Below are 11,367 nucleotides of genomic sequence, written 5' to 3'. Positions count from 1 at the left end.
ATGAAATTGATTCAATTGATGATGGTTTATCTCTTAGAGATGATCATGATGAGGGAATTTGGATTAATCCATCGTTTCGTATCGTTAATCGACAAACAAATGTGAATTCCACCAGGAAAAGAAGAAGGGCATCTTAATGTGTTTAATTGTTTTATATAAGCCATGTAATCTGAACTGACTTCATATAATTTTATTGTTTGATCTGCCAGAATTTAGCATTTTAGTATTTAGCTTGAACTATATTTGATTTTATGTTTATATTTAGCTTGACCTTAGTGTTTTATACTAAGTTCATGTAATTTAAGTGTTTGACCTGCCAGAACTGATTTTCTGCTTATATTGAACTTGAAAAAGCTTTGTTTGAGTACTGAGAATTTTTCTTGAACTGATCATCCCAATATGATTTGATCATGTAATTTAGCATTGATATATATATATATATATATATATATATATATAGATATTTAACTAATTATTTGGAAGAAAAAACAAATCCAAATGTAGGTATTTTACTAATTATTTGTTTTATACTAAGTTAAGAGGTATTTTAAAGCGCTTGTTGAAAAAACTCTGTAATAGGCTTTTAAAAAATAAAATAAGGAGGTCTTTTACAACGTTTTTTCAAAGAGCACTTAATAGGCTTTTAAAAAATAAAATAATGAGGTCTTTTACAGCGCTCTTTCAAAGAGCGTTGTAATAGGCTTTTAAAAAATAAGTTAAGGAGATCTTTTACAGCGCTTTTGTCAATAAGCGCTATAAAAGCCTTTAAAAAAATAAGGAGGTCACAAAGCTATGTTTTATACTAAGTTAAGAGGTCTTTTAAAGTGCTTGTTGAAAAAACAATGTAATAGGCTTTTGAAAAATAAGTTAAGGAGGTCTTTTACAGCGCTCTTTGTAATAGGCTTTTAAAAAGTAAGTTAATGAGGTCTTTTACAACGTTCTTTCAAAGAGCGTTGTAATAGGCTTTTAAAAAATAAGTTAAGGAGGTCTTTTACAGCGCTCTTTCAATGAGCGTTGTAATAGGGTTTTATATATAACAGTAAACCGTTTCAGTTTCCTCTTCATTTTGTAAACTTCACTACGCTTCAGAGCCATCCTCCTCTTCATTGTCATTCCCATTGCGAACCCTACTATCCATACGAACCATATTGTCAATCATCTTCATTGCGAACCATCTCCATCTTTGTTACTATCCTTACCAACTTTCATTCAAATACTATCCCTAAACCCTAAACCGCTTCAGTTTCTTCTTCATTATGTAAACTTCATACACTTGTTTCCTCCTCCTCTTCATTCTCCTTCTCATTGCAAACCCTACAAACAATATTGCCTTATTACTAACCCTCATTACGTAAACTTCATACGTTTGTTTCCTCTTCATTCTCCTTGTCATTGCGAACCATCTTTGTTTCTGCAAACCCTACTCTCCTACGAACCGTTCGTATTTCTACACCATAACCCTATTGTTCTTCTGTTTTTTAGGTATTGTATTTATTAGTTTTTTGTTTCACTAAAATGCATGTTGAACTTATACTGTTATCAATGCACAAATATTTATTGACTTATATGTTTTATTTTATAGTGCCCTCGTCAAACTAACAACATCGACTGTAGGTACTATATTGCGATTCATGAAGGAGATTATTGATATGAATCAAACTATAATCCCAGAAATGGTACGGTATTTTCATTATTTGATTTTCATATATAAACTATGTATATATTTGATTCTAACTTATTTATGTTCAATTTTTATATCGCACAGTACTTTGACAATTCCAGTCCAACATACTCTGAAAGAGATCTAATTGAAATAAAGGAAGACTGGTGTCAGTATGTGATTGAAACGAAAATTATTTGATTTTATGGGAAATGACATGCTGCAAAGGATAGTTATATGAGTATATGGTAGTTCTGTTATGCGTAGTTCTGATAGTTATATGTATATGAATAGAGCACATTTGAAAAGTTATGAATATGTAGTTATATGAATATGTATATAGTTCTTTGTTGTTGTCAATATGTGAATATGTATATGAATATGTTGGGAACTAATTATGTAAATATGTAAAGTTATAGAGTTAAATTAAAAAGTTATATAGTATTGTTGTTGTGTACTCATTGTATGAACTGACTGTGAACTGATACTGGATGAAAATGATTTTGGAAAAAAAATTAAAAGACAGTGTTGTAATAGGTGCATAACAATGCATCTATTTAATGTACCTTTTACAGCGCTTTTTCAAAAAAACGTTGTAATAGGTGCATAATAATGCATCTATTGAATGCACGTTTTACAACGCTTTTTAAAAAAAACCGGTGTAAAAAGTGTATTACAATGCATCTATTGAATGCACCTTTTACATCGCTTTTTCCAAAAAAACGTTGTAAAACGAGTATAACAAGTGTGCAATATATCTAACTATTTTAATAACGTTTTTTTATTTTAAAAAACAATGTTGTATCTATTTACAGCGTTGGATACTACCAGGCTTATTTTTTTTTGAAAAAACACTGTAAATGATTTAAAAAAAGAGCTGTAAAATAGTTTTTTTTCTTTTCGTGTAGCGAATACTCATTTATGTTAATATAATTAGTTAAATGGTGTCCTTTATAATATAAATTAAGTGAGGTATACAAAATTTGAAAAGAAAAAGTATTTGTAGAGTCATTGTCCTCTTAATAGCCACCTACATTTTCATCCTCAATAGGATGTGGTGTTTCATATTAGGTATTTAAAAAACTTTCATCGGAGATGCTTTTAGAATAATGACACTCAAATATTATCGCATGTTAGTTTGTGATTTCAAATTTGCATGATTTTAAGAGTAAAATGAGTATTTGGTTATTTGTGTCTCTTGAATATCTATATATTATTTAAGGGAGAGTTATAGAAAAATAATTGTATATATAAATTAATTAGAAATAATTAATAATTTTGATAAAAAATAAATAAATTATACATGTACCCACTTTTTATTTAGGATATTTCTATGGTAAAACATAAATTCAATTTGTGTATGGTACAATAATTTTAAATTTTTATACAAATCAAACACAATATGAATGTTTGTCATAATCACTAATTGAAAATGTGATTTATCTCCAATCATTTAGTTGAATGATAAATGTATAATTTATTAGTATTGTGTCTCTTTAATATCAATTTGATTAAAATGCAAGAAAAATTATACTACACTAACCATATTTTAATTTACAAATATTTTCCCCATATCAATTACTTCAAATACGGTATTTTAATAATCAATTACGTAAGAGAGAAATATTTTTATAATATTAGTGTGCTATTTGTTTTATCGATAAAAATGTACATCAAATTATCATACTAATTATAATTTATTATACAAATAATACACAAATAATTTGTTATTTACTAATCATTTAGTTAAAATACAGTCATTTACGAATCAATTAGTTAATAGAGAAATATTTTTATTTTTAATTATTACCGTATGTCTTTTGAATATTTTTATAGATAGATGTTAACAAAAATGCAATACGCTAATTATAATTTGTGGTATATATGTTTGTCACCGATAAATTAGTTAAAAAATAATCATTCACATATCAATTTATTAAGAGAGAAATATACATTGATAATTTGTGTGTCTCTTAAATTTCAATATACTATATAAGAGAGAATTGTAGACAAATAACATAAAATAGATAATATTTTTTTGACTGAATTATATAGATAAATTATATATTAAGAATTAAATACTAATTTTGATAAAATGAATAAATTATACATGTATCAATTCTTTGATGAGGATCTTTCTATGGGAAAATATAACTTCCAATATATTTATGATACACTAGCTAAAATTTATTATACAAATCACACAACATGAATATTTGTCATAATAAATTATTTAAAAGATGGTTTAATATCACATGTCAATTAGTTAAAAGATAAATGTGTAATTAATTATTATTATATCTCTTATATATCTATTTGATGGAGATGTGAAAAAAATATAATTGACTATTTATAATTTATTGTACAAACATACACGGGATGAATATTATCGCATATTAGTTTGTTAAAAGATTAAATTCATCGGATAGTTAATTAAATGAGAAATGTGTATTTGATTATTAGTATGCCTTTCGAATAACTTGTTGATAATAGTGAAGAAAAGTATAAGGGTTATATAAAGTTTTTAATTCCTATAAAATTTTGACATTTCACTTTTAATCCTAGTAAAAACAACATGTTTTAGTCTTTACAAAGTTTTTCTACGAGCAATTTTAGTCTCTGCAAGAAGAAAAAAAAACATGTTTAATTGTCCTTAAACTTTTAAATATTTGAATGATTGTTTTCAAATACATTTAAAACATTATAAAAAAATTCTACATGAAAATTTAGAATATTTTAAAATAAAATGAATTAAATATGAATTTTTTAAATGTCATAAACCCAAATCTAAATTAAAAATGAAACTAGAAATTGAATTTTAAATTATTTTTTAAGGAAAACGTTTTACGATATTTTTAACATGTCTATAAAAAAAACTCAGTATAAAACTCACACCTGATCTGAATATCTAATAGATTGACAACATCATCCAAAGTAATTGGTGAAGTGATATTTGGTATAATGATGAAGTCTTAAAGTGTCATCACTCTACAAATGTAGAAATCAAGTTGTTGTCAATGAGCTTCACACTACTTAAAATATCACCTTTTCTATTTAGATACTAATTGAACCTATGTGATTTTTGATGATACCAAATGTCCTTAGATAAAGTGATAAAGTCGCAGATAGCCCAGAAGAGAGGCGAATTCATCGACATCCCTTGTCCTCGTTGGAAGCTATTAGTTAATAGGTTGCCCGTTATTCGTGGCTTTTAGCCGCTTTCGCTTTGATCGCTGCGGATGGGTCAAAGATCTATCTGCCATTGCAGGATCCGCGATTTCGGATTTACTTATTAACCTAGTTCTCAAAGGCTAGGAACTCCGGATATGAGATTGGACTAGACTGGGCTAAACTTTTGATAGTTCATGAGATCAAGTAGAACCGCTTACTTACTTACTTACTAATTACTTAACACTAAACATCGTCACTCTCGAGCGAAGGTGGTATGGAATTGACGATACTTAATACTTTAACTAAAAACTAAACGAGCGGGATACATATGATACCACACCTAAAGACTCTGGAACGCATTTATGCCGGATCTTATCTTATTGAACTTGCAGAGTAATACAAGTTTTTCAGAGAAAGGAAGAGATTCTCTGTGCCATGAAAACAGGCTTTCCCGTAGATAGGTTGTTAATTTACTCTCCCTTCCATAAGTCAGTCCCTATAGAAAAGAGATAGGAAAAGTCATTTAGACACTTCGCGAAGGAGGAGAGGAGCACCTACGCATATGGGCAATCTATGTAAAAGTAAAAGAAGAGAAGGAGCTCACCACCAGGAGAAAAGGTCATTTTCAAGAAAGAGAATCGTCTCTGAGCTCGTTTGTTCGGCTTGGATGTTAGTTCCTTCCTCAACCTAGGGAAGATGAGCTTAAATTATTTATTTAGCATTAGATATTTACCTGCCATTAATTCTGCTCCCCTTTGAATTATAAAGGCCCAAACGGTGCCGACATTCTGGAGTGGTAAGACTACGTTTTCCTTCATCAAACGAAAGACCTAAATTAGGTTAGGGCCAACTCAAGGCATCCTCTTCTTATAATCTTATAAAAGTAAAAGGGGAAAGGCAAAGCTAGGTAGGTTCTAAAGCGAGAGGCACGGAGTTACTTAGGGTAATGGAAAAAAGTATGATTTATCTCCCCTGCTAATCGATCCCTTGGCTTAATATCATCAGTCATCACTGAGGTACGAAGTTACTGTACCGATAGGGATACAGCAGCTATTGAGTCTGCTGTGGAAGCGCCTAGAAGAGAGCTTTCACTGACATTTTCTTACAATGCGGCTCTTCTTTCTATAATAAATTCATACAGGCTCGTCTTACTCCAAAGGTTTCTGAAGTACGCTATTCTCGGTGATGACATTGTCATCGGGGATAGGCGCGTAGCAGAACTTTACGAGGAAGCCGTGGAGGAGCTTCAGATGACCATATCAAAATAAAGGTCTCTGATCTCTGACCGGGGATCGCTAAGTTTGCTAAGCTGTTTCTAATCAAAAAGGTCGGGTCAACATTAGTCCTGTATCAGTCCCGATGGTTAGGGCTCTGGTACATAGTCTTTCTGTTGCTCCTGTTATCCACAAGTGGTGCATACCCCCCTCTCTGAAGGAAGAAAGGAAGCTTAAGCTAAGCCTTCCAAAGACCGCTAAGGAAAAAGACTGACTTCTAACCTTGAGCAAATAAAATCTTTGGCGCATTTTCTTTTTCTTGATGAAGTTGTTGGAATCTCTTATGTAGGAAATTTCGTATTATAGTATGTCGCTTTCCTCCTTCCAAGTCGGTCAGTCCGTCAGTGGCCATTCCCCCAGCTAGCAGGTTCGATTTCCTTTGCCTTGAGGAAAGGTCATTGTCTCACCCTATTATATTTATATTGTACAGCTCTTTAAGCTTTCAACTCATCCGATTCTGTCTGAGGATTCCGAGACTTCCAGAAACCTTAGCTAGGCCCATTTCCTTTTGGTTGAGATTAAGACTAAGTAAGGTCCGATCGGGGTTCCAGTTGTATGACCAGTCCCCTTTGGTCTTTCAGTTATAGCCCCATTCTCGAGTGGCTAAAAGGGCGATTCTTGCTTGGTCTTTCATACAGTCTAGATAGAAGAGAGGTTTAGACCCCATACCCCATTTTAGTGCGTTAGGGCTGGCGTCAACAAAGAGAAGATTTTCAGCAGTTAATTACAATTACACTTCGAATGTAAAAAGGGGCAGGATGTGGAAATCACTTATATTATAGGATCGGTAGTTCGAGAAAACCGAAGCCCAGGAGAAAGAGATCGGCATCCTTCCTTCTTTTAGAATAGCTTTGTCCCATTGAACGAGAGTCTCAGATCCAGTTACTCACCTGCCTCAGGCTCCAAAGGACAGGCTTAAAAGCAGTAGTTAGGGACTCTGTACTCTTTTTAGGGTACCGAAAAGGCCGTAGACTGAAACCTACACTCTTTCTTGTGTGTAATGAGTGGCTACTAGTTAGAAAAAATTCTTTTCGGTCTTTAATTTAAGACCAACTCCTTTTCTAAGCTAAGCTCTTTATTAAACCATTGGGCAGGAAACTGAGTAAGCTAAGCCGAATCCCCGGAGCGCTAACTCGAAATATCCTAGAATAAGGAAGAGAAAGGGGCTTAGCGTCTTTACTAGTGTCTGGGGTATTCCTATGGGAAAGATCTCTCTCTTTAATACGATATTCCCTCTCCCCGAGAGTCAGGAGTTGTTATGTTAAAGTAGCGGTAGGTGTAGGAGTTGATAGCTTATGGTTCTTTGCAAGAAGTATCCAAAATATAAGTAAAAGACCCGGCTACGAAATCACAGGTTCTAGAAAAACAGACTACTGAATTGAATCCCTGAAAAAGACTACTGCTTCTGAATAGCCTTCTAACTTGCCAGCTATAGGATATATATACTCCAATGGGAGAAGATAATATTGATAGAGGGAGTTACTGGCCCATAGACAGAGACTCTCTACCTAGCCTACTTACCTCTTAGTCCTTAGCTTAGGACTTGAGGAAATAAAAGAGCTAGATTAGCAACTGCTACTCCAACTGGTTCGTATCCCACTGCATCTAAGCTTGATCCCATTGCCAGTATGAAACTTCCTTCCTCACTGGATGCTCAAAGCAACGACAACTTCCAAAGGCACTCTAGAAGGAAGGGATATGTGATAAGCTATTGACTAAGGAATCTTAGGTGGGCCTGTTCTTTAGAGATATTGACTAGGCGGGCTCTTTAGGGGTGGATCTTTAAAGAAAGTCAATCTGACTGGCTAGCCTGCAACCAATGCAATCCAAGACAAGTAGGGATCTTAGGCTATCCTCCCTTTCAGCCATTGGAAGTGCTAAGGTTAGGAAGCGGGTAAGCTCTCCGTGCAAGTGAGTTGGAAAGCCAGCCAGGAGGAAAGAAAAAGAAAATCCATCAGGCAAGGGGCGTTGCGGAAAGAAGTTGTTGTTCTAGGGAAGCTAGCAATCCTGTTTTCAAGGAGGAGTTTTTTTCAAGCTCAAGCTATACTTAAGGGTCTTTTCTTGTGTGTCCCGGAATAGATGTTATCGTTGTGTTAAGAACGAGCTATTGTAGGACAGACTCACTATTATACGAAATAACGAGACAGATTCAATCCTGCAGATACGAAGAGCTAGCTTTGCTTCCTAGCGTGCAATGTAACTGAACTGAAGAAAGACGTCATCAAACAGTCTTGTATTTGACACCAGCTGCCATCAAAAAAGTTTTCAATCGATGAGAGTCGATCAATCGTTTGATAGTTTTCGGTAACATCACCTTCTTCGAAAGACGAGTATGTTGTCGTTGTCTTTAATGAATGTGAATCAGACTTGTCTTGTGAAGCGTAGTCCGGACGCAAGCACTCTAAAATGTGGAAAACCCGCGTTCTTTCACGTGTTAAGTCGAGATTCTTGTAGGGGACGATTCGCAGCCCAAAACATGTCATTCTAGTCTAACCCTGTCTGACAGGTGCATCTTTAGGGTTCTTTTCCGATCCAGTATCCAACCCCTTTTGTGTGTCTTTTTAGGTTTATTGAGAAGTCTCCGCGTTAGTTTTGGTTTGGAAGGTGTACCAACCGGGTTCATCTGCTGACGGATTAGAGCAAGTGGGCAAGAAAATAAATTTATCGTATAAGGGGGTTGTTTGCTTGGAATGGGAAGGCCTGTCTGCCTGACCTAGAATGTTTCATTTAATGTTTCGCTTGTCGAGTCAAGAGAAGAGTACTCTATCTACTGTTAAAAAATGACCCTTGGTTTCGTACCTGGGGGATTCCACTTTCCTTGGCGATTGGGCCCGTGATCAATAAGCTCTTACTTTGCCTCGAAAGGGAGCTGCGTAGGTAGATTAGAAGTTTCCGGCAAAAGAGAATTTCTTTTTGATTAAGTTCCAGGCTCCGGGCTTAAAAGCCGAATTAGCCATTGGGATTGGTGTACAGACAAGACTGATTGAGATTCGTAATTAGCAGCAATCAAAGAATACGCTCTTTCGATAGAGAAGTGAACGACTCTGATCTGCGGATAAGAATAAGGATAACCTTGAAAGGAGTCTTCTTAGCTTGAAAGAGGCCTTGAAGGAGTGAAAGAGTAGCCGTTGTTGGTGTACGTGTAACCGGTCTTTCTAGTCTTGTTTGCGTATCAGCTCAAGCAGTTGCCGCTGCTGGGCTAATATCCTTTGCTAGTGAATCTGCATCCCTGGTGGAGGATAAAATGCTCTACTGAGCTAACGGTGGAGGAAGGGCTCTTGGCTTTCTATATTCTATACGTTGTTGTTTCCTCAATTCGTCCTGACCACGAGATGTTTGCTAACAAACTAATAGGTAGTTGGCTGATCTACTTTCCTCTTCTGATTGATACCTTATCCTCGGGGTCTTACTTGGCCTTTCATCCATCCTCCGATTCCCCATTGCTCTGATCGAGGTACCCGACCTCTACTCTTGATTCTTGACTAACTATGGTATGGCTCCTACTTTTTTCTAAGGCCAGCCCTCCCGAACTGCATAAAAGGAAAGAATTTGTGAACCAGTTCCAGATAACGAATATTGAATAGAAGAAGTGCGATCGATCCCTCTCCTCCGCATCGAGCTTCCCCCGGGGCTTTTCCCTTTCATTACTTCTTTCACGACGAGGGAACCACGTCCGCATCAGTCGAAGTGGTGAAAAGGTAGGGCTGGTCCGTCTCTATCATAGTGATAGAAGAAGCAATTGATCTCTTTCGAGCTAAGAAGATCAGAGCCGAGCTCAGTCTATGTCAGGTTGAGAGCTAGGGGTTTCCGCTCATCCTCCTTGGTCACCTAAGAAGAGAATGACTTCGGAAGAGACTCCAATCCAGAGAGAGATGGACACTCTCAAGAAGATAGGAGTATGTCATGGCTACGCGATCAATAGCGATATCGTCATAGCAGCGGAAGCTGACAGAGTCCTATTATCATAGCGAGGAAAGATAGTAGGCTGAAAAGTAGTCCATTACATATGTATGGTAGTTTAGTACTTATGCCCGTATAAGCGGCTAGTCTTTGACGTCTGGATTCACTCAGGTTGGGTTTCCGTTAGGTTATAAGGTGGATTTACAGGAGAAGAGGTGTCAGTAGAGACCATGTGCAAAACATGTCGTTGCTTTAACAAGGCCGTTACGGAGATGCTAACAAAGCAGCTCGCGATCATAGGAGCTTTGGCCTTCCCCACTGTCTAGGAGCTTCCCGAAAGCTCATAATAAAACTCCGTTGACGAGGTCTGTCCCTTCCTGAATCAGTCTTTCTCATGTTCGAGGTCCCTGCTTATCTGTCATGGCGTTCCTTGGCTAAGTCTGAAAGCCCATTTGTGTCAAGACTGGCCTACCATTCAGGGGAAGAAGCGGGGTAGAGGAATTGGTCGACTCATCAGGCTCACCGGTGGAGGATAAGACTAAATTCTCAATTTGACCCATCTGGCTAAGCACCGTCACCTCTCTGTCTCCAGCCATAAAGTTCTATTCTACGATAATCCAAGCAGCAGTTCCACCAACTTGCATCTATTAGTTAAGGGGTTGGGGTACGGGACGCAGAAGCATAGGGAGTGATAGCAGCAATGGATCCTGATCTAGTTTTCTCAAGACCAAGAGCATTCCTACGGGATTTAGATTAAGAAAAACCAATGGTGGAGGCAGTTGATCTTAATCAGCCAAAGACTAATTATTAATTACAAGACAGGCTATACGCCGGAGTGAAAGGAAGGCAAAGTGGCTGAGTTAATGTTGACTGGTACCGTTCGTGACCCTAGGCCTTGTTTTATTTTCAGCTTGAACGGAGAAAGCGAAGCTTTAGGTTACTAGTAGCAGATAGGGAGAGGATGGGAACTTGCTTGAACTTTGGGGCAGAGAAGACTTTCCTCGCTCTGTAACTAGAGAGAATTGAAAACACTCGACTGAAAGGGTTTTCGCTCGAACTTCGACCGTAAGGTAGAGTGTCGATAGACTTATACTGTAAAGGAGAGGAGCGTTGACAGATAGTAGACTGCTTGGAGAGGGGGGGCTTGCTGTACGTATTCTCAATTCTTTCTCTAAGGCAAAGAGAACATTCCTTATAACTAAGACTTGTAATTGCCTCAATGAGGCAGATAAGGCCCAACAACCTAAAAGGAACTTCCAGTCGTCAGTCAAAGCCCTATAGTCTATAGCATGTCGGTTGAAAAAGAGAATCTATCCCCATAGCTTGATATGAGGGGCGGAGAAGCCCAGCAATCAAACTCAA

The sequence above is a fragment of the Cicer arietinum genome, chromosome 1, assembly GCF_000331145.2.
Source record: "Cicer arietinum cultivar CDC Frontier isolate Library 1 chromosome 1, Cicar.CDCFrontier_v2.0, whole genome shotgun sequence".
Lineage (NCBI taxonomy): Eukaryota > Viridiplantae > Streptophyta > Magnoliopsida > Fabales > Fabaceae > Cicer > Cicer arietinum.
Note: the sequence above shows the minus strand (reverse complement) of the source record.